The sequence below is a fragment of the Oreochromis aureus genome, linkage group 15 (assembly GCF_013358895.1).
Source record: "Oreochromis aureus strain Israel breed Guangdong linkage group 15, ZZ_aureus, whole genome shotgun sequence".
In the NCBI taxonomy this organism is placed as follows: domain Eukaryota; kingdom Metazoa; phylum Chordata; class Actinopteri; order Cichliformes; family Cichlidae; genus Oreochromis; species Oreochromis aureus.
This window is the reverse complement of record NC_052956.1, coordinates 33,971,802-33,990,977: the sequence shown is the minus strand read 5'-3', so window position 1 is coordinate 33,990,977 and position 19,176 is coordinate 33,971,802. Positions and strand designations below refer to the sequence as shown.

Below are 19,176 nucleotides of genomic sequence, written 5' to 3'. Positions count from 1 at the left end.
TCTTCATTTCTGCTTCCAGCCCAAACAAACTTCCCTGTGCAGATGTTACTTTTGCATAATTCTGGATGAGATCACAGATACGATCTGAAAATGTTCTTTGATATGTTGTTTTGACTCCCTCTTTGTTTTTATAAGAAAGGAAAAATCGCACAATGCTGTGTCTCGACCTGCGTTGCATTCAGCAGTTCAACCAGTAAACACTAAAATGACAAGAGGGAGGAAAGGTCACATCAGATGAAGGTAAAACACAGAATAGGACCATGTGTGTAGTCCATATGCTGGTGGTGGTGGTGGTGGTGGTGAAGGTTGTTTTGGAATAGCTGATGGAAATTTTGAAAGTCACTGGACATCCAAGAGGAGGAGGAGGAGGAGGAGGCAGAAGTGGCACAGTGGGAAAAAATAAGTGGTTTAAATCACTGAGCTTAAAAATATGTGGGCAGGAAAAGTGACGGAGAAACAAAAGGAATGAGGGACAGATTTTCTTTATCAAACATTTGTCTAAGCTTCATTTAGCATCATTTCCATGAGTTTTCAGTCAGTCTGGAAATGTCATTAATCAGGACAGGCCACAGCCCGCCTTCTAGATCCTAATGACTCATTTAAGGCTTAATGAGGCTCAGTGGAGAAGTGAATGCTTTATAAGTTTGTGAAAAACATGAATAATTGACACAAGGCACACTTCAGTCATTGTTTGGTGTAGCAGTTACACCCTTTCACCTAAAACAAATGCATCTTAGGCTGTTTTCATCTGAATTTCATCACTGAAGTAATCTGCTGTGGGTGTGGTGCGCAGTATGCTTGTTGTTCTTTTGTAAGCGATAGGACCACATTCCCATTAAAAAGATTCCCTTTACCAAACCTCTGTGGGACTTTCCACTCTGATTTGTGGTTGCCAGATTACTAAACCCACAAGTTTGAGTTCCCCACCCTGTTTAATAGTTTCAGCATACTCACACTCAATAAAAAGAAGCAGGTATATTTTTGGTATTAACCAGGTATTAACCTCTGATTCAGGGGTTCACTGCACCCTCCATCCCGTTACTTTGGGCTCTGATTGGTCGTGACTTCTCCTGGCAGGCCATGCTGCTGTTTTTACACAGCTCACCTTTTACCCAGAAACTGGGAGGAAAGCCCTCACATGTGCGAAAATGAACAGAAAACAAATAATAAGTGTTGGTTACCGCATGTGTAGAGATTAGGGTCATGGGCAAAATCAGCCCTCTGGTGAGTGTTTGCATTTTCTCTGAATATTCAAATTTCATGGGATTCATATGATATCCCACAAAGCTCTGTTTGTGAGCAGCTCAGAAGAAATCAATAAAGTTTTTCAGTTTTTAAAAATGTAATCTTAGTGTTTTCTAATCCAGAAAGCCTGACTGAAATGTTAGTAATGGATACGTTTATTAAAACACTAACATTAAGACTGCTAACAAAATGGGTTTAATTTATGTAACTTTTATCATTTTAATGTGATTATGTAATGTTTTGTGAGTGAGTACTGTGAAACAACAGTTTGTTTCCTGAAACCATGAGTTAATTTATGAGTTTGACCTCATATATCTTCATTGTTCTAGTTTTTGTAACTGTTAATGTTTCTTTTTGTAATGTTGATCTAGGAATCATCACCAACCAGAGGATGAATCCACCTGACTTTGTTGAGGCTGTCATTTTTCCTACTTTTCCTGTGAAATATTTACAAACTGCATGGTTTTGGACGTTTCTGTCTTCAGATTAAATTGTTTGAAGCACTTCTGTGAAATCTATGGATACTAATGTTTCCATCAGGATGAACTGTACTGACTCAGGAGAACTCCGGGCTATTCTTGTAGCATAACCATCATATCAGAGAGCTCCAGAACTTGTTTGAACAGAAGTTTTTTCCATTGCAGCATCCAGAGCTGCTAAAGTGTATTTTCACAATAAAAGAGGTAATCTGTTGTGAGGCACGTTTAAATGACTCATCGTTATAAAGCAAGAGGGTGATGGAGAGTTTCCTAAATTATTGGACTAAAATTTATTTTTGATGTAATAATTCTTGTAAATGCTTCCCATTAACCCCTAACGAGAAAACACATAACGATGCTGAGAGTGACGGAAACTCTTTTGGTTATAGGAGTTCCCTTTTCTGTTAAATGTGAATTTTCTTGTCAGTGAAATGCTGAAACATTTGAAAGATAATAACTTATAAATAAAGTAGAAATCAGTCATTCTTTTAAACAGGCTCATTCTTATGTGGCACTTTTCTGCTCTGGTTTATACAACATGCCTCATTCACACACACACACACACACACACACACTTTATTCTGAGATTCAAGATTCCCACTCACACGCTATTGAACACACTGCAGAGCAACTTGAGGTTCAGCATTATGCTCAGTGATCTTTTGACTGGAGCAGCCAGGGATCGAACCACCAACCTTCAGATTAGTAAATGACCCATTCTACCTCCTGAGCACCCTCAACACCTTAAGCCAGTGGCTCAGAGAGCCTCGGCAGGTGAGGCATTTAATGAAGCTGACTTTTTTTTAGGGAAGCTTAACAAACTTCAAGAAGCTAAAATGGTGTCATTCTTGACATAAAGGTCTCCTGTGATCCCGACTCTTCTTCTCTGATCGAGTTTTAAAGGAAAAATGGTCAATGACAAAATAATCATTACTATGATGTAGAAATATGAATCTATAGCCACTTAAACTAGAAGACTGCGTCAGTTATTTATTTTGTAAGCTTGTTTTTCTTGGAAATTCTGAGCATTTATGCGCACAGAGGCATCGAGACCAATGCAAATGTGTTCATGACTCCTTCCTGTGTGGCCTCATTCTGACTCTATTTGAGACCCGAAGTGAAGAAAACACGTTTTGCTGCCAGTGTTTTCTTGGACTTTGATGCGTACTCTGAGCTGATAGACAGGTACACTCCTACCTCCATCCTGTACGTACCACTAACCGCTCAGCAGGGAAATGATTTTACAGGTTATTGTTCTGATAAAGAGCTGCTGCTGCTTGGCCTCCAGCTTTGTTTTTCCTCCCTGGCCGGTAATAGTGTACAAAGGTTTCTACAATGTTACCATGAAATGCAGCAGTGAGAGAAACAGCAGAAAGGAGTGGTACCACTGATGGTACACAACGTGCAGCAGTTTTTATTGCAGTGTTTGTCAGCATTATAATCATTTCTTGGTTGGGAACATGCTGTGATCTCAGGTTTGTGTTTACAGGTGGTTTCTCTGCCCCCAAGTGGCCACATTTTTTTTCTTCCATCATCCATGAACTGATTGTTCTGGTGTTTTACTCAAAAAATACAAATAATTTCCTGATGAACTTCTGTTTTAGTAAGATCAGTGAAAATCTACCAGGAGAGTCTCCTCTGGTGTTGCACAGAGCAGGCGTGGAGCTAAAGCAGAGTGATGATAATTTCCTGGCTTTGTCATGTTTAATGCACGTTGCACGTTCGCTCTTGAAGACAAACCATCGCACTCATGGAAGTAATGACTCACTGAGAGAAACCTTGCCAATGCACAAACAACCAGCAACCGCCCTGTGTTTCTGGTGGGATGAACTGGGTGTTGATAACAGAAAACCTTTGATTTGTGGCAATATTAACCAACAAAAATGTTATGATATATTACCACATGTCCTGTGAACAGCTTAAAAGCTTCAAAAGGTCCTTGAGAGAGACATGGAAAGAGAGGGACTTTGCCCACTAAAATCAAAGCTCTTTCTTGGGCATAATGGAACTCCAGATTTTTTTCTCCCACACATCTGTGTTTAAAAAAATGAAAGGTTAAAAGGTTGACTTTAGCTGATGGCAGTCCCCTCTTCTTTTAGGAGGATGAGGGTGTGTCCATCTTTTTTAGGCATGATCCAAGTCACTGTGAGTGTGACCTTCTGAACCAGAAGTCATGCTTACCTGGAGGAAAAAGAAGCCATAAAATCTTTCAGTGCTTCCAAATTACTGCAGCTTCCTCCATCTGTACGATCCATCAGAACATCTCCTCATGCGAACTCCTGCACGTCTGTGACTGTGGCTGTAAGAAGAAAAACAGCAGCAACCTGTAGGAGACGTGCAGAACCATTAGCATGAAAATGCACTGGTATACTGAAATACTTTTTTAAATTTTAAGCGCCTTGAGGCGACTGTTGTTGTGATTTGGCGCTATATAAATAAAATTGAATTGAATTGAATTGAATTTCAGACCATTTCTACAGTTTACAGAGGTTACAGCTAGGTGGGTCATGTAGGTTTTATTCTGTCAGTTTCACTGAGATGGTCTGGTTCACACTGCGGTTAGGACCACACACAACAAAGAAACAAGTGAATGAGTGACTAAGTAAGTGACTAAGGTGCCAGACGGGCTGGTTTGAGTATTTCAGAAACTGCTGGTCTGCTGGGATTTTCCCACACAACCAGGTTTACAGAAAATGGTCAGAAAAAGAGAAAAATATACAGCTCTGGGTTTCTCTGGGTGAAAATGTTGATGTGAGAGGAGAGTGGCCAAAACTGCTTTGCAGATAGGAAGGCAACAGTAACACAAATAACCAATTGATAAAACCCAGGTAAGGAGAAGAGCGTCTCTTTAAAAAAAAGGAGAGAATGAGGGAAGACAAAGGGCCCTCTTGCTCAACCAGGCGAGATGTACTCGTGCCTCAGAAGAGCATCTCTGAATGCACAACATATTAAACATTTAAGCTGACGGGCTACCGCAGACCACACCAGCTTCATTCCCTATCAGCTCTGAACAATAAACTGAGGCTACAATTTGCACAGGCTCCCCAAAACTGAACAATTCAATTCAATTTTATTTATACATTGCCAAACCACAACAACAGTTGCTTCAAGGTGCTTTATATTGTAAGGTAGACCCTATTAATAATACATCATACCTACAGAGAAAACCCCAACCATCATATTAGCAAGCACTTTGGCGACAGTGGAAAGGAAAAACTCCCTTTTAACAGGAAGAAACCTCCAGCAGAACCAGGCTCAGGGAGGGGTGGCCATCTGCCACGACCGATTGGGAAAAATGTAACATTGTGTAACGTGTAAGATTGGAAAAATGTAAAATGTTTGGTGTGATGAGTCTTAATTTCTGCTGTAGGGTCAATATTTGGCATAAACAACATGGATCTATCCTGACTCGTATTAATGGTGCAGACTTGTAGTGTGAAGTAATACTGTAGGGGAAATTTTCTTATCACACTTTGAGCCCCTTAGTACCAACTGAGCATTGTTTAAATGCCACAGCCTGCCCGAGTATTGTTGCTGACTATCTTTATCCCTTTATAACCACAGTGTACCCATCTTCTACTGGCTGGTTCCACCAAGATAACACCCCTGGTTTCTTCGGGATTTGTGACGATGTCAATGGAAAATGTCATGTCAATATAGACCCGAATCTCTGAGAGTTTTTCCAGCAGCTTGTTGAATCTGTGCTTTGAAAGAAAAGGCAGTTTTAAAGGCAAAAGGGAGTTCAACACTGGCAAGGCGTAACTTCTTTTTTAACTGAATGTATTCACTTGAAGTCATTGTTTGTTTTTGCCTTGTTTAATTGTAGAGACCAAAAGTTTTATGTTTTGATCCAAGTAGGGGAAAGGGTTAGCTGTGTATGAGTGTTTCTTAAGAAGTGGACCAGGTCACAGGTCTTCCTAACAAGATCACAGAAGCAGCAGCTTTGGTATTTCTAAGTATCTGTTCCTCCAGGGTGGGATAGTTTGGCTCCAGAGATATGAACTGTTGAACTGCACTGCTCTTCCCGTCCAGAGCCTGCAGTGTTCTCAGTGTTGTGTTGCTCATTAATGTATTGACACAGTGTCATGTCGAACCTGCTGGGTCACACTGACCTGAAAGCATTGTTGCTTCAGCCTTCCTGTCCAACAGCTCACACTCCAACTTATATAAGTCAGATCCAAACCAAGGTTCAACACCTCTGCAGTGTTAAAGTTTTAATTATTATTTTTTTTATTTTTGATGGTTTTTGACTCTGTTTCACAAACTGCTTGCCTCTAACCCAAAATCAAACTAACAAAATCAAACAAACTATCTTGCCAGCTATCCCCAGGTTTCAACATCTCATGTGCTTCTCAGAAGTAGTGATAACAGGTTTCATTATAACCACATTTAAAGGCAGTTTGACATTATAATCTCAAACATTTCTCTCTGCTTCCAGGTTGTTTAAACGCTTTTTATCATATTTTTGTGTGTCAGTCAGTAATAAGTGATACAATATATGTTCTGTAAGAAAACCATGAGCTGAGATTTTGATGATTGTGATTCTCGTGTGTACTCTCAAAGCTCTTCCTAAAAAGAAAAAAAGAAGAAAATGTAGCTATAAAGTTTTTTTCTTTCATTAAAATAGCTCTGTTCTCTCAGCCTCATCCCATAAAGACTTTGTGAGGTGAAGAAATGGTCATGTCATCACTGTGAACTGTGTAAGTTCCCCATAAAACAGGCTTATAAGCAAAAAGGAAACTGCTTCAGGAGAGGGAGAGGGGAACTGTAACTAAGTCAAATGTTCCTTTTTCTCTCATAGTTTATGATTTGTTATGGCAGCAAAAACAAACCAGATGCTGGATGGTCTGTCTTCCCAGCAGCAGAGAAGGAGTGGCATTGTTCCCCTGTTGTTTATAGATTTGGATGAAGGATGGCAATTTCTAATACTGGCATATTTAAACACCTTTTATTTCAAAAAGAAATGAAAGCAAGTGAGAAAGAGTGAGGAAAAGGAAGGCAGAATAAACTAAAGGTAAACTTCATGTAGTGTTAACTGCTGGGCATAAAAAATAAAAGGAATAAAAAATTATTCAGATTTAGCAATTATTTATCATTTTGCCAAGGCCCCTGCTTTTACTGCAGTCTGATTCACATGATACCGGACCTTTACAAGATGTTGGGTCCACAGGAGGGTGGGCCAGTGTGGCTCCCTCAGGCTGAGCCTAGCTGGGCTTCAAGGCCCTTTGCTTGGTCGTGGGTCCAGGGTGGGGCCCTAGTAACGATCTGTGCAACATGCACCACTGATCTTCTATCTTGGTCTTGGTCTGGCCTGTCACCAAGGACCAATTTGTCTTGGAAGACCCTATCTGGGGCAAATTTCTCCTGACCACATATTTCCTGGTCTCTGAGCACAGACACAACTTCTCCACACTAAATAGGAGCAAGTCGAGCCATTTCAAACACAATTGTGGACAACATCTAGGTGAGATGTTTCAGGTAGGCCCAACTGGGAGCCAACCCAGGGCATTATATCTTTTGGCTGATATGGGAACGCCTCAGCATCCATCCCCAGCAGAGCTGGAGGAGGTAGCAGATGAAGGCCTGGGTATCATTGCTTAGACTGCTGCCCAGTGACCTAAAACAATGGATGGATGAATAGTTAAACCCAGTAATAACAATTTATACTACACTTTCCGAGAAAACCAACTACAGCTCTGTGTTATATGAAAAAGATATTAAATGGTTGAGAATGAGTGTATTGTTTTAATTTTAATATGTTGATTGTTTGAGCTGATGCACAAATAAGAAACAGGTTGAGTAGACTCCAACAAAAATTTAGGCCCAAAATTTGAGCCTCAAGGCCATAAAAACAGATTTCACAATAAATTGCTGTGTAAGCTTAACAATGGTTACAATTCACCATTAACAAGGTTATTAAAAAAACAGTGAACCCTCAGAGACACATTTGAGAGCTGAAAGTACAGAGTAATGTAGCGTTCATTTGAGGTCATTTCTGTGGGAAGAGAATCCCTGTGGACAGACCAGTCATCCATAAAAGTTCTTGGATTAAACCCTCCCATAACCAGTGACAGCAGTAGTTTCATCTTTGGAGCCATCAGTTTGATTACCAGTATGAAAGAGCTGTTAGGTTTGGACCCAAACTTAGTCTTCATAATTCCTAATTGCACGCGTATGTTTGACTCATGCACGAATACTCCTATAACCCCCGTTGTGACTCTGTTCTGCATGCTGTCACGCTGTTAATTTCAAGCAAACAGCAAAAAGAAATGCTCTTTTTGTTGAACTTGCTTCATAGGTTAGACCAGAGGACCACTGCAGTAATGAACATGGAGCAAGGTGATGGATTAGACACGACTGAAGATACACAAGAGCTAAATGCAGCTGTGCACACCCCAAAATACTGGATGAACTCAAAAAGCATTTCAGGAGAATGATCCAACATGATAATCCTTAACACACTGAGATATGACTTTTTTTTTTTTTTTTATAGAGTCTTTGACAGTGATTAAATGGTGAGAAGCAGCCAAAACTTAGAGCAGAAAATGAATTTGGGGAATGAATTTGGGATATTTTAACATTCTGTTATTGTGTAGGGCTCTTCTATCTAGTTACTCTTTGTTATACTTCATTAACACTGATGTCTTTGTGTGCTGCTCATGTCTTTTGTGCTAAAGCCACTATTTTCATTCTTTATTTCACTGCAATCTTTTTGCAATCTTTTTTTCAGGTGTCCTGTTTGTTGTATGCAGAAAATCCCTGTGACTACCTTCATCCTGGAAAGACTGCAGCGCCCTCAGCTGTTGGATGGCAGGTGGTGCGGTTTACAGTGCTTTATGAAGGCACAGGCACAGGCAATCTTCCCCTTTTTGAGGCCCGGAAGAGACACACAATCCTTGGGAGGGTTTTGTCAGCTCGCAGTTTGGACTCAAGAGACAGACACCCTCTCTTCTTTAAAGATTAGGCTTTAAACTTTCCCTTTTGACAACATTTATAGTTAGTGCTGGATCAGGTGACCCTGAATCATCAAATAGTTACTCTGCAATAAGCCTAGGCTGCTAGAAGCTTCCCATGATGCACTTAATGCTTCTTCTGCGCTTGCCTCTTTAATCATTAGTTATTATCCATCTCTGGTTCTCTTCCACAGCATAACTTTTGTCTGTCTTCCTCCCATCACCCCTAACCAGTCGCAGTAGATGGCCAACCTTCCTTTACCCTGCTTCTGTTGGAGGTTTCTTCCCGTTAAAAGGGAGCTTTTCCTTCCCACAGTAGCCCAGTGCTTGCTCATAGGAGCTTGTCTGATTGTTGGGAGTTTCTCTCTGTTATTTCAGGTTTTTACCTTACAAAATAAATGTCTTGAGGTCACTGATTTGGTGTTAAAATAATAACACCATATAATAATAATAATAAATAATAATAATAGTAATAATAATAATCATCATCATCATAATCATAATCATAATAATATAATTTTGTTATCTCAAAATTGGAATTTACCAACCAAACTTTTTGAGTTAAGTGAAAACTTTTGATCTCAAAACCTGAAATTTTAACTCATGTTTGGCTTTTTTTTTTTTTTTTTTTTTTTTTTTTTTTTTACAGTGGCACAAATAACCTTACATACAAGCAACAAAAGAAATATTTAAAAATGATTTATGATTACAAGCCAGATTTGGCGCCATCTGACCAAACTGGCAAACAAGCCCCGCCTATGTGTCGTCGGTCCCTGGGGGCTCCACACAGGGTTCATGATTGGAGCATTCAGCTGTTTGTCAGTGTTCCTTCAAGTTGGAATTAGCGGCAAACTTTCCAAAACCTGCGTCAAAATATAATCTGTCGTCGCAGCTAAACAGGAAATGACGGAAAAGCAGGGCTCTGTATTCAAAATAAAAGCCTGTTAAAGTATCATTTCATTAGAAGTTAAACCAACATACTTATCATAAAATATAAAAACATAAAAAGCAATTAAAGACAAAATAAAATAAAATTTCTTATAAATGATATATAAAAGTTAAATATACACTTTTAAGTCTGCTTTTGAATGTAAGCATAGTTGTAATTGGCCTGAGGTCAGCAGGTGGCTTGTTTTAAAAGTACCTGAATGCATCCTGAGCTCTAATTTTCTGAGATCTAATTTGGGAACAGTTAAAAGATTTGCAGCTGATAACCTGCTACAACGTAAACAAATCAGCCTTCAATTGTTTTGAAGGTTCAACTGACCCCTCCCCCCCAAAAACCTTTGATATTCACGTACACTAATCGATACACAGCATGCTCACAGAAGATGATTTTCATAGGTTAAAAAACAAATCAAAACCCTGTAAGACAAGAAATAAACACCAGTGATGCTTTTCAAAATCCTCATCACTCTGTGCATCCAACAAACACACAAGTAGACTGGTAGAAAGCAACGCATCAGTCATGATATAAGCAGTCGTGAGTTTGAATTATGTTTTTGTATGCTCTGTTGTGTGGAAAGAAAACCTGTTTGTTACACTTATTTACTGATCAGACAATGATCTTTACTAAAAATCATGCTAATGTTAAACCTACTGTGATATTACAGTATCACTACTGCGAAATAAAATAATAAAATGCATGTTTTAGAAAGTCAATTTTACGATACAAAAGCATGAATGAATCAATAAATAAATTAAAAGTTCAATGCTCTAAATGTATTCATAATATCAGACAAACCTTTAGATAACTGAAACTGACAGGTCTGTCATTAGAGCAGCTTATACACAAGAGCTGTGATAGAAAGTGATTTAAGAAAATGAGATTAGAGATGTAAATGTATACAAGAGATAAAACAAAACCCTTCAGTAGTAGTTTTATTTTGAAATTCCAAATCGGAAACACATTTTAAACGTTTTCGGTAACTTGACCAAAAGGCTGGAGTCAGGGGGTAGGAGGTTTTTTTTTCCTCCCTCCTTCTCCTCCCAAACTTTTCTTACCTCTCTTGAAGTTATGACAAGCCTCAGTGTGACTGGACGGAGGGCAGCCACAAGGTAGGACAGCAGTGCCCGAGGGGGTCGATGGCTGTATTGATTAGCTGATTATTACTAATCGAGCCTCTGGCCAAAGTAGCTGTTTTATTAAACAGAGGGTGCTGCAAACTGTTCCAGTGGATTATTGATAATGTCTGATTTTGTGTTTGCCTCTGGAACCTTATATATAATATCTAAATTTTTTAATTATTTTAAATGCTCCCTTTTTAAAATTTAGAGTCTACTCAGATTCTATTTAGGTTTTACTGAACTGTCTGAGTGGACGTGGTTTGTACTGGCTCCCTCGCCACTAATTTGGCAAACTGAAAATAGTTTTTGTTTCCCAAACAGGGCTTTTCTCCCACCACTGCATTTGTTGTGAGAACCATTCACTTTAAAGCTGTGTTTTATTGCCTGTGGCTGTCTCACATTAGAAATGACGGGATTTAGGCCAGTGTTCTTCCAACAGCTGATATCTTTTGTGGTTTTCTTGTTGTGTTGTTGTTGTTATTGCTGTTGCTTTGACTTGTCAAACCTCAGAGGAGCCACTTCAGTGCGCATCTCCTTTTACACCTCTTCCTGCAGAACACACTGCAGCTTCTTCACATGTGAAGCAAACTAAATGTAGCTTCAGTAAAGAAGGGAACATCTTTCTGTGCCAGACATTGTTGTGGGAGGGGTGAGGCTGCTTTATAGGACGGAAATCCCCCTCCATCCCAAGTCAGCACCCCCAATATCTGTCTCCCTGGCTGCTTTCCTGTCTTATAATAAAGTGCTGTGATTCCAGTGTCTGGTTTGCTCTGCAGCTTTGCTGGCTTCATCAGCCTCTCACTATGAATCACTTGGGATGATGGACGGCCTGCAGCCACAGCTCCGGATGTTTAGCTTGAAAACAGCACTGCCTTAAAAAAAAATTCCTAAGTGGCAGCGCTGTTGGGGGCGTGTTACATTAAATACCAGTGAGGTGATGAAATATTACCCTCGGAGGCTCTTTTTCCTTTTTTATTCACACATCCATGAATTTGAAGGTTTACAAGACAATAAAAACTTTTGCTGCATTTCTTTTCGATACAAAGACACAAGTTTTTACAACTTGACTTTGATCCTTCATCCCAACAGAAGAAGTTCACTTTATGTTATAAAGTTATTCAGCGGCTAAAGAATTGTGTTGCTGTATCACCTGTATTAATGAAACAGGAAGTGCGTATTTAAGCTTTTGGTTAAAGTGATTAACGCCACTACTATTTAAAAACAAGGTCCGCATACCCACAGCTTCATTTACCCTAAGACTGGCAGTCAGTGTGGCAATGCTGCATATTATGTTGCAGGTCCTGTATGTAACATTGTATTTTTGATACTTTTGAGATGTTTTGAGTTTATATGGCTGCTATCTTGACAAAGTCCCTTTTGTAAAAGAGATGTTAGCTCAGTGGTTCTGCTATATTAATAAAGTGCTGACTGTGGTATTAATGCTCTGTCTTTAAAATCTGATCAGTTGTTTTTCCACTGAATCCATAATTAGATGTGCATAAAACTGTTAGTACTATAAAGCAAGAATGGAGGTTTTCGAGCTATGTGAGCTTGAAGTCAGAGTTTTCCGTTTCACCAAAGAGTCTGTCCTTACCTGGCCAAATCACCATGCAACTTATGCCGAACACATAACGTAGTTCTACTCTGCTAAGTCTCTTTTGCACTGCTGGATGTGCAGCTACTAGAAAACAGAACACTCACCGAGAATAGCTGTTTGGTCAGTAAAATTAATTTCACTTTAATTTGCCGACAAACTAAAGTGATCTCCACGTCTCCTTTATTAGGCTGTGGGACGGTAACCTTGATTAACCTTGTTTAAATGGATCCAGTTTAAAGTTTCAGAGCTCTAATGTGCGGCCATCGTGTTAGAAATAAACCGCAGCACAGAGAGGTCAACCTTAAAATAATTAACTTGAATTAAAATGTTTATTTCAGCTCTCAACTCCATTCAATTACATTTTATTGATAAAGCGCCAAATCACAACAACTGTTGGCTCAAAGAGCTTTATACTTTTCTTATTTATAAAGAAAAGAGAGAAAACCCAACAATTAACACAAGCACTTTGGCAACAGTGAGAAGGAAAAACTCCCTTTTAACAGGAAGAAACCTCCAGCAGAGCTAGGCTCAGGGAGGGGCTGCCATTTTCCACGACTGGTTGGCGTGAAGGGAGGCAGACAGGACATGACCCGGTGCACTAAATCCTCAGATTATTAATCTATAATTTAGATTTTTATTATAATTTTATCATCACCATCTTATAACGTCTGTTATTGGAGAAGGTGGCGCTCACAGGGAGCATTTTGTGCAGAAGATGAGTGGAGTGACCTGTAAAACACCCTTTTTCATGAGCGCACACACAGACCCTGAAACGGTGAGCACGTCTGAAGACAGCAAGTGGATAACCACCATCGTGATAACACCAACTGTCTTATCTTCAGCTGTGGTTTTGTCGAGCCAGCTAATGCAAAGAAAGCCTTGCTGTGATGACCTTTGTTTGTAGTATTAAATAAGAAATCTCTGCAGATCCATCTGTGGCTCAAACCCAGAGACATATTTTGATTTTCTGGCCTTTTTGAGATCCTGTTGTTTTGCAGTGAAGAGTGCTTTGTGCTGCCATCACTCACCATCTCTCTCTCTCACACACACACACGCACACGCACACACACACACACACACACACACACACACGCACGCGCGCGCGCGCGCGTCATGAATGTCATGGACGTTCTTTCAGTCAGGATGTTGTCGTTGTGTTGCGCGTCATGGGATAAAACAATTTGTTGCCTGTCTGGGAACGATGAGCTCAGCAGAACAGGAATCATGCGATGAGTAGGTGAAGCTGTGCAGCGGCTGGTGCTCGGTGGCTCGTCGTTGTCATGAATTCTGGATAATGTAACTTTTTTGGATTTCTTGTCCAGTCGTCAGCTCTCCCTTAATTAACTGATGTGGGAGTAGGAAGAAAAAAAGGTGTGCGCTCATTTATTGGTTTGGGAGTGAAATATAGCAGCCATATGGATTAACAGACTAAATATCAGGGCTCCAGAAAACTGAAATCAAAGAGGCAGTTGCAGTAAATACATCCTTAAGTCTCTGGATGAAGGGTAAGAGTGAGAAATTGATGGGGGCGATGAGGAGAAGCTCCTCAGAATTTGTGTTAAGCTCTTAATAACTTTGTGGCGCTCTCTCAGGGGAAACTGTCTTTCTGCAACAGGACCCTGGGGTTTGACTTACTGCTGCCACCTCAAAAATAGCTTGGCAGTAAGTCTACTTGGAGGAGTCAAGAGGTCACTGTAACACTCTTGATACTCAGTGACAGTATTATATATATATATATATATATATATATATATTTTAATAAACACTGCCTTCCTAATTAATGCATTCCTGCCTGATTTACACCTCGGAGTTGATGGAGAACAGTTTATTAAATTAGATCTAAATTGCATTTGAGTGTGTGCTCATGAGTCCTGCTGCTTGATAAAGTACATGTGGTCGTATTTTTAGCTTTATTACAAGTGGCTTTAATTTTAGCAGGCCAGTGCACTGCGGTGACATGATGCAGGCAGGAAAAAGAAAGCTGGACGCAGCAGTGTCAGGACAAGTAAAAAATAAAACTGGCATATTCTGACCGGGCCACGTACTGAGATACAACCACCGCAGCAAGACTGGGCTATAAATCAATACTTCATTCGCTGTTGTTTTCCTTCGCATTTTGTGCCACATTCAGGTCAGATTTTGGTAATGGTAATTATGAGATCTAGACTTCTAAAGTAATAATTATGACTGGGAAACAGACTTTTCTGACATCTCTGTTTATATATACCCAACTTGGTGCTGAGATAGTTTCATCAGTGTGGTATTTTTAAGCTCCAGAAACTGTAATCGCACAACTCAACGAAAGACGTTTTCTTCTATCCTTTTGTGGATCGACTGACCCCATCGCCCTTATGTGCAGAATTCAATTTTTGTATTGGTCTGCCCAAGTCACGGAACTCTAAACAAACCAGGCTAGTAAACAAGAGACCACTGTGTGCCTCGCTGAACTTGGTATTGAATTTCAGATTTTTATGCAGGCCTAAATAAGTAGTTTCCTCTTGCATCCATTTTTTTAAGTACCATTGATTGAGTTAAAGGGAAATTCAGTCATCATCAGTCTCTATTCAGTCTCTCTGCAGGTTTGTGGGAGTATTACTGCTTAACTTTTTTGATTGAAAAGATCCAGAACTATGCCCATAAAGAGCAATTAAAAAAAAAAAAAGTGGCTCCTTGTGAGGGACTGGGAGTGCTCCAGCAGTACAGTTAAAGTGTGTCCGGAAAGTATTCAAAGCGCTTCCCTTGTTCCATATTTAGTCATGTTACAGCCTTATTCCAAAATGGATTAAACTTATTTTCCCCATCAAAATTCTACGCACAACACCCTATAACGACAAAGTGAAAAACATTTGCCTGAAATGATTGCTAATTTATTAAAAAAAAAAAAAAATTATATATATATTTATTTATGTATATATATATATATATATATATATATATATATATATATATATATATATATATATATATATATATATATATATATATATATATATATATATATATATAAGTATTCAGAGCCTTTGTTCAATACTTTGTTGAAGCGTCTTTAGCAGCAATTGCTGTCTCAAGTCTTCCTGAGTATGATGCTACAAGCTAGGCACACCTGCTTTTGGGCAGTTTCTCCCTATCTTCTGTGCAGAATCTCGGAAGCACCATCAGGTTGGATGGAGAGCGTTGGTGGACAGCCATTTCCAGATCTCTCCATAGATGTTCAGTATGGTTTAGGTCTGGGCTCCTCACAGAGTGGTCCCAGAGGCACTTCTTTGTTATCTTGGTTGGTTGCACTCTATCACTCAGCTCAACTCAACTACCTCAAAGCACTGAGACTGGACTTACACATCAACCTGTAAATGCTCTTTTTGCACAATATTTTTATGTTTACTGTTCCTGCACTACCTACATACCAAGTATGTTTACGGTTTCCTTTGCACTACTTACCTAGTTAGAATAGTTAGTTTTAGTTAGATAGTTAGTTTTTGTTAATTTATGTTGTAATTTATGTTAGGTCAGTCTGTCCTGTCTCTAGTTAGCTAGTTTAGTGATTTTCTGTTAATTTATGTTGTAAATTTATGTTGCATGTAGCACCTTGGCCCTGGAGGAACGCTGTTTCGCCTCACTGTGTACAAACTGTATATGGCTGAAGTGACAATAAAGCCAACTTGACTTGACTTGACTTGACTTGCTTAGGGATAGAATAGAATAACCCTTTAATTGTCCCACAAGGGGAAATTTGGTGGAGCTGCTGATACTGGCTGCCAACTTGGAGCGGCAAAGGAAGTAGGATGTTATCCTGTTGGAAGTTTAAACCCTAGATTGAGGTCCAAGGCACTCTGGAGCAGGTTATCATCAAACATATCTGTTAATTGCTCCATTTATCTGTCCCTTGACTCTGACTATTTTCCCAGTTCCTGCTGCTAAAAAAACCAGCCCCATAGCATGATGCTGCCACCACCATGCCTTCAACATGCTTTATAGGCCTGGTGATGAGCAGTGTCTGTTTAGGTGTGATGCTTGGTGTTCAGGCCAAAGAATTCAATCTTTGTTTCATCAGACCAGAGAACTGCTAATGTAGTACTAAGGGGCCCAAAGTGTGCTGAAAAAAAAATATTCCTTACACCGTTACACCAGCACCACCAGCCTGAGGGACTAAACAATACAAGGCGGGATTAAGCCATGATTTCAAGTTGTTTGGACCAAATTCTGATCCTGACTGTCACAGCAATTCTCAAGAGATCAGGCAACATTTTTCCAATGTCCTGTTGTCCAATTTTGGAGAATTGAAGTCTCGATTTCCTGACCGTAGCTGGCAGGAGTGGCACCCAGTGTTTTCTCTTTTGCTGCTATAGCTCATCTGGTTGTAACAAGTAGTTATTTGAGTTACTGTTGCCTCTTACCAGAAAATCCCAGAAAAGCAGAAGTTTTAGGAAAATACTTTGACCAGCTTACCTGGCACCAGCAACCATGCCACGTTCAAAGTCACTTAAATCACTATTCCTCTACATTCTGATCCTCAGTTTAAACTTCAGCCGGTCATCTTAAACATGTCTATATGACTAAATGCATTGATTTGCTGTCATGTGATTGACTGGTTAGATATTTTACATTAACAAGCAGTTTAACATCTAATGAAGTGTTCAGTGAGTGCATATCAAAAATCTACTCTGAAATATTTGGTAGTCTTACCCTTGCTCCCATTTTCTCCTTGGTAGGTGGCACGTTATTAGAGTAAAAATGGAAGTGAGTGAAGAGTTTCTGTTTTCATTTATCTCCATCGAGTGCAGTCACAAGAAACATTTCAAAGGTTTCTGAAAGTTTAAAAGCTGAAGCATTTTTTCCTCTGGAGCAATTAGCTTCAAGTGCAAGTGCAAGACCTGCATGGAATTTCCATAACAATTAGCATGCATCCAGGCTTTTAATATATATATATATATATATATATATATATATATAGATAGATATATATTGTATATATCTATATCACGACTAAAGCACTTTCTGGATGGATGCAAACTGCATTTCGTTGCCCTGTACCTGTGACATGTGGAATGACAATAAAGTTGAATTCTATTCTATTCTAAAATGGAAATGAACACTTTATGCTAAAGGAAACAGTAGGTCTAAAGAACATTGGATTTCTGCATTCGGATCTAGATTTTAAAAGGTAGAAACACATATTGTAACAGTATTGGTGTTATTGAAGAAGTCTGAAGCGTCTTTCTGTGACTCTCAGATATTTACAGGAATCAAGAGCAGCTCTGTTTCTCATAATTGTATTTGCCTCAATAGTCTCGGGATCATGAGTCATTTACTTAAAACAATTTCGGGAGCTCATGTCCAGTTTTTGAGCTAATTGTACCGAGATTGAGTTTGCATTATATTGTTATCTCGAGATGTCAGACAGTTTTAAAATCATGGCTTTGCAGAAATTTAACTTGATCAGCTTAACTTAATCATGTTGAAACTTGTCGACGGTCCATGTCTGCATATTTTCATTATCGTCATTCCTTGTTAAATGAATTCAATCATTTGTGATCTTTCCTTTTGATACTGAATAATGCTGCCCAGCTATTTGGTACGCACAGGCTCATGAATGATATGATGTAACCAACAAAACTCAATTATCTTGAAAAAACGATGAAGTTCCGATCACGAGGGAAGGCGGTTTGATAATTCGGGACATCTTGTAATAATGGCTTGTACGTGATGAAGACAAGATAATTGAGCTAGGTTTGGATCAGAAGAAAATCTCAAGATAACAGATTGTATCTGTAGTGAGGGTAAATGCCCGGAGTATCAGACAATGTAATGTATGTCTTCTCTTATTTAGAAAAATGGATATAAAGATAAAATGAATGTTGCTTTCTGACCTTCCAGCCTGTATGTGGCTCTGATAGGACTCTGATCCTCAGGCCTGTCGGTTTCCATAAAAGAAATCTTAAAAAAAGGTCAAGTATGAGGTAAATGTATGTATTCTAAAAGCCTCAGCTAATATGTATATATAGATATAGTCTTTATAGTCCATCCACTTGTTCACAATTAAGGTAATGTTTGCCTGCAAAGATCTGATTCTGCCATCTGAACAAATGTGAAAGTCGTGTCATAGAAATGCCAGTGAGGTCTACCACTGTGGTCCAATCAGACGCTCCTCCCTCTCCTATCTCTGCAGTCTGAGAAGCACTCAATGAAAAAAAGGCTAAAAATACCAACATCAGCTCAAGTACTAGCAGGGCAGCACTGGGAAAGTCATCAGGCTCTGTCCACTAACACCAGGGTGGGAAAACTCCAAATTTACCGAAGACTGGCTGCAAATTTGTAAAGTCTTTACTCAGCCACTGGCCATCATTCAGGGGTTTTTTCACTTAACCGGTTGGTAGAGTGAGAATGGATTTAATGCTTGTGGAGTGAACATCTAAAATATCAGATCTCTCAAAGAACCAAACCACAACTGCTTTTGGAAATTTAGACACAACTTTCAAATTTTTGATCGAACAATAAACGCCCTGTTCGACAGGAAAAAATATGTTGGTACTTTCTCTGACGCCATCTCCCCAATTCTGCCTGACAAGCGTCTCTAAGTGTGAAGTGGGAGCGAGGTCACCTCTGTTCAGCGGTTCATAGTGGAATAAATGTTGTGTTTAGTATTAAGGTGACTGTGAAAATGTACCCCTGCCCTGTGAAGCCACTAAATCATATAAAAAGATTTAACAAGGCTCCAACACTCCATGTTCCCTTCCTCATGCCGTTACAAGAGATGCAACTAGACTTTATGGTCTATTTAATCCCTTAATACATTTCAGTCCTGAGACAAACTCACTCTTGCTGCCCCATCATTAGT

General features: G+C 39.4%; 1 protein-coding gene across 3 annotated transcripts in view; it reads left to right on the top strand.

Moving 5' to 3' along the window:
• Window positions 1-10,619: 10,619 nt before the first annotated feature.
• kank3 (KN motif and ankyrin repeat domains 3) overlaps window positions 10,620-19,176 on the top strand; it is a 36,037-nt gene continuing 27,480 nt past the window's right edge. For 2 of the 3 annotated variants that reach the window (XM_031737360.2, XM_031737353.2), the window contains exon 1: window positions 10,620-10,735. The gene's annotated coding sequence lies outside the window, so the exon portion shown is untranslated. Of the gene's footprint in view, window positions 10,736-13,691; window positions 13,713-19,176 lie in introns of those variants that run through there. The other variant, XM_039599150.1, reaches the window with a different exon arrangement.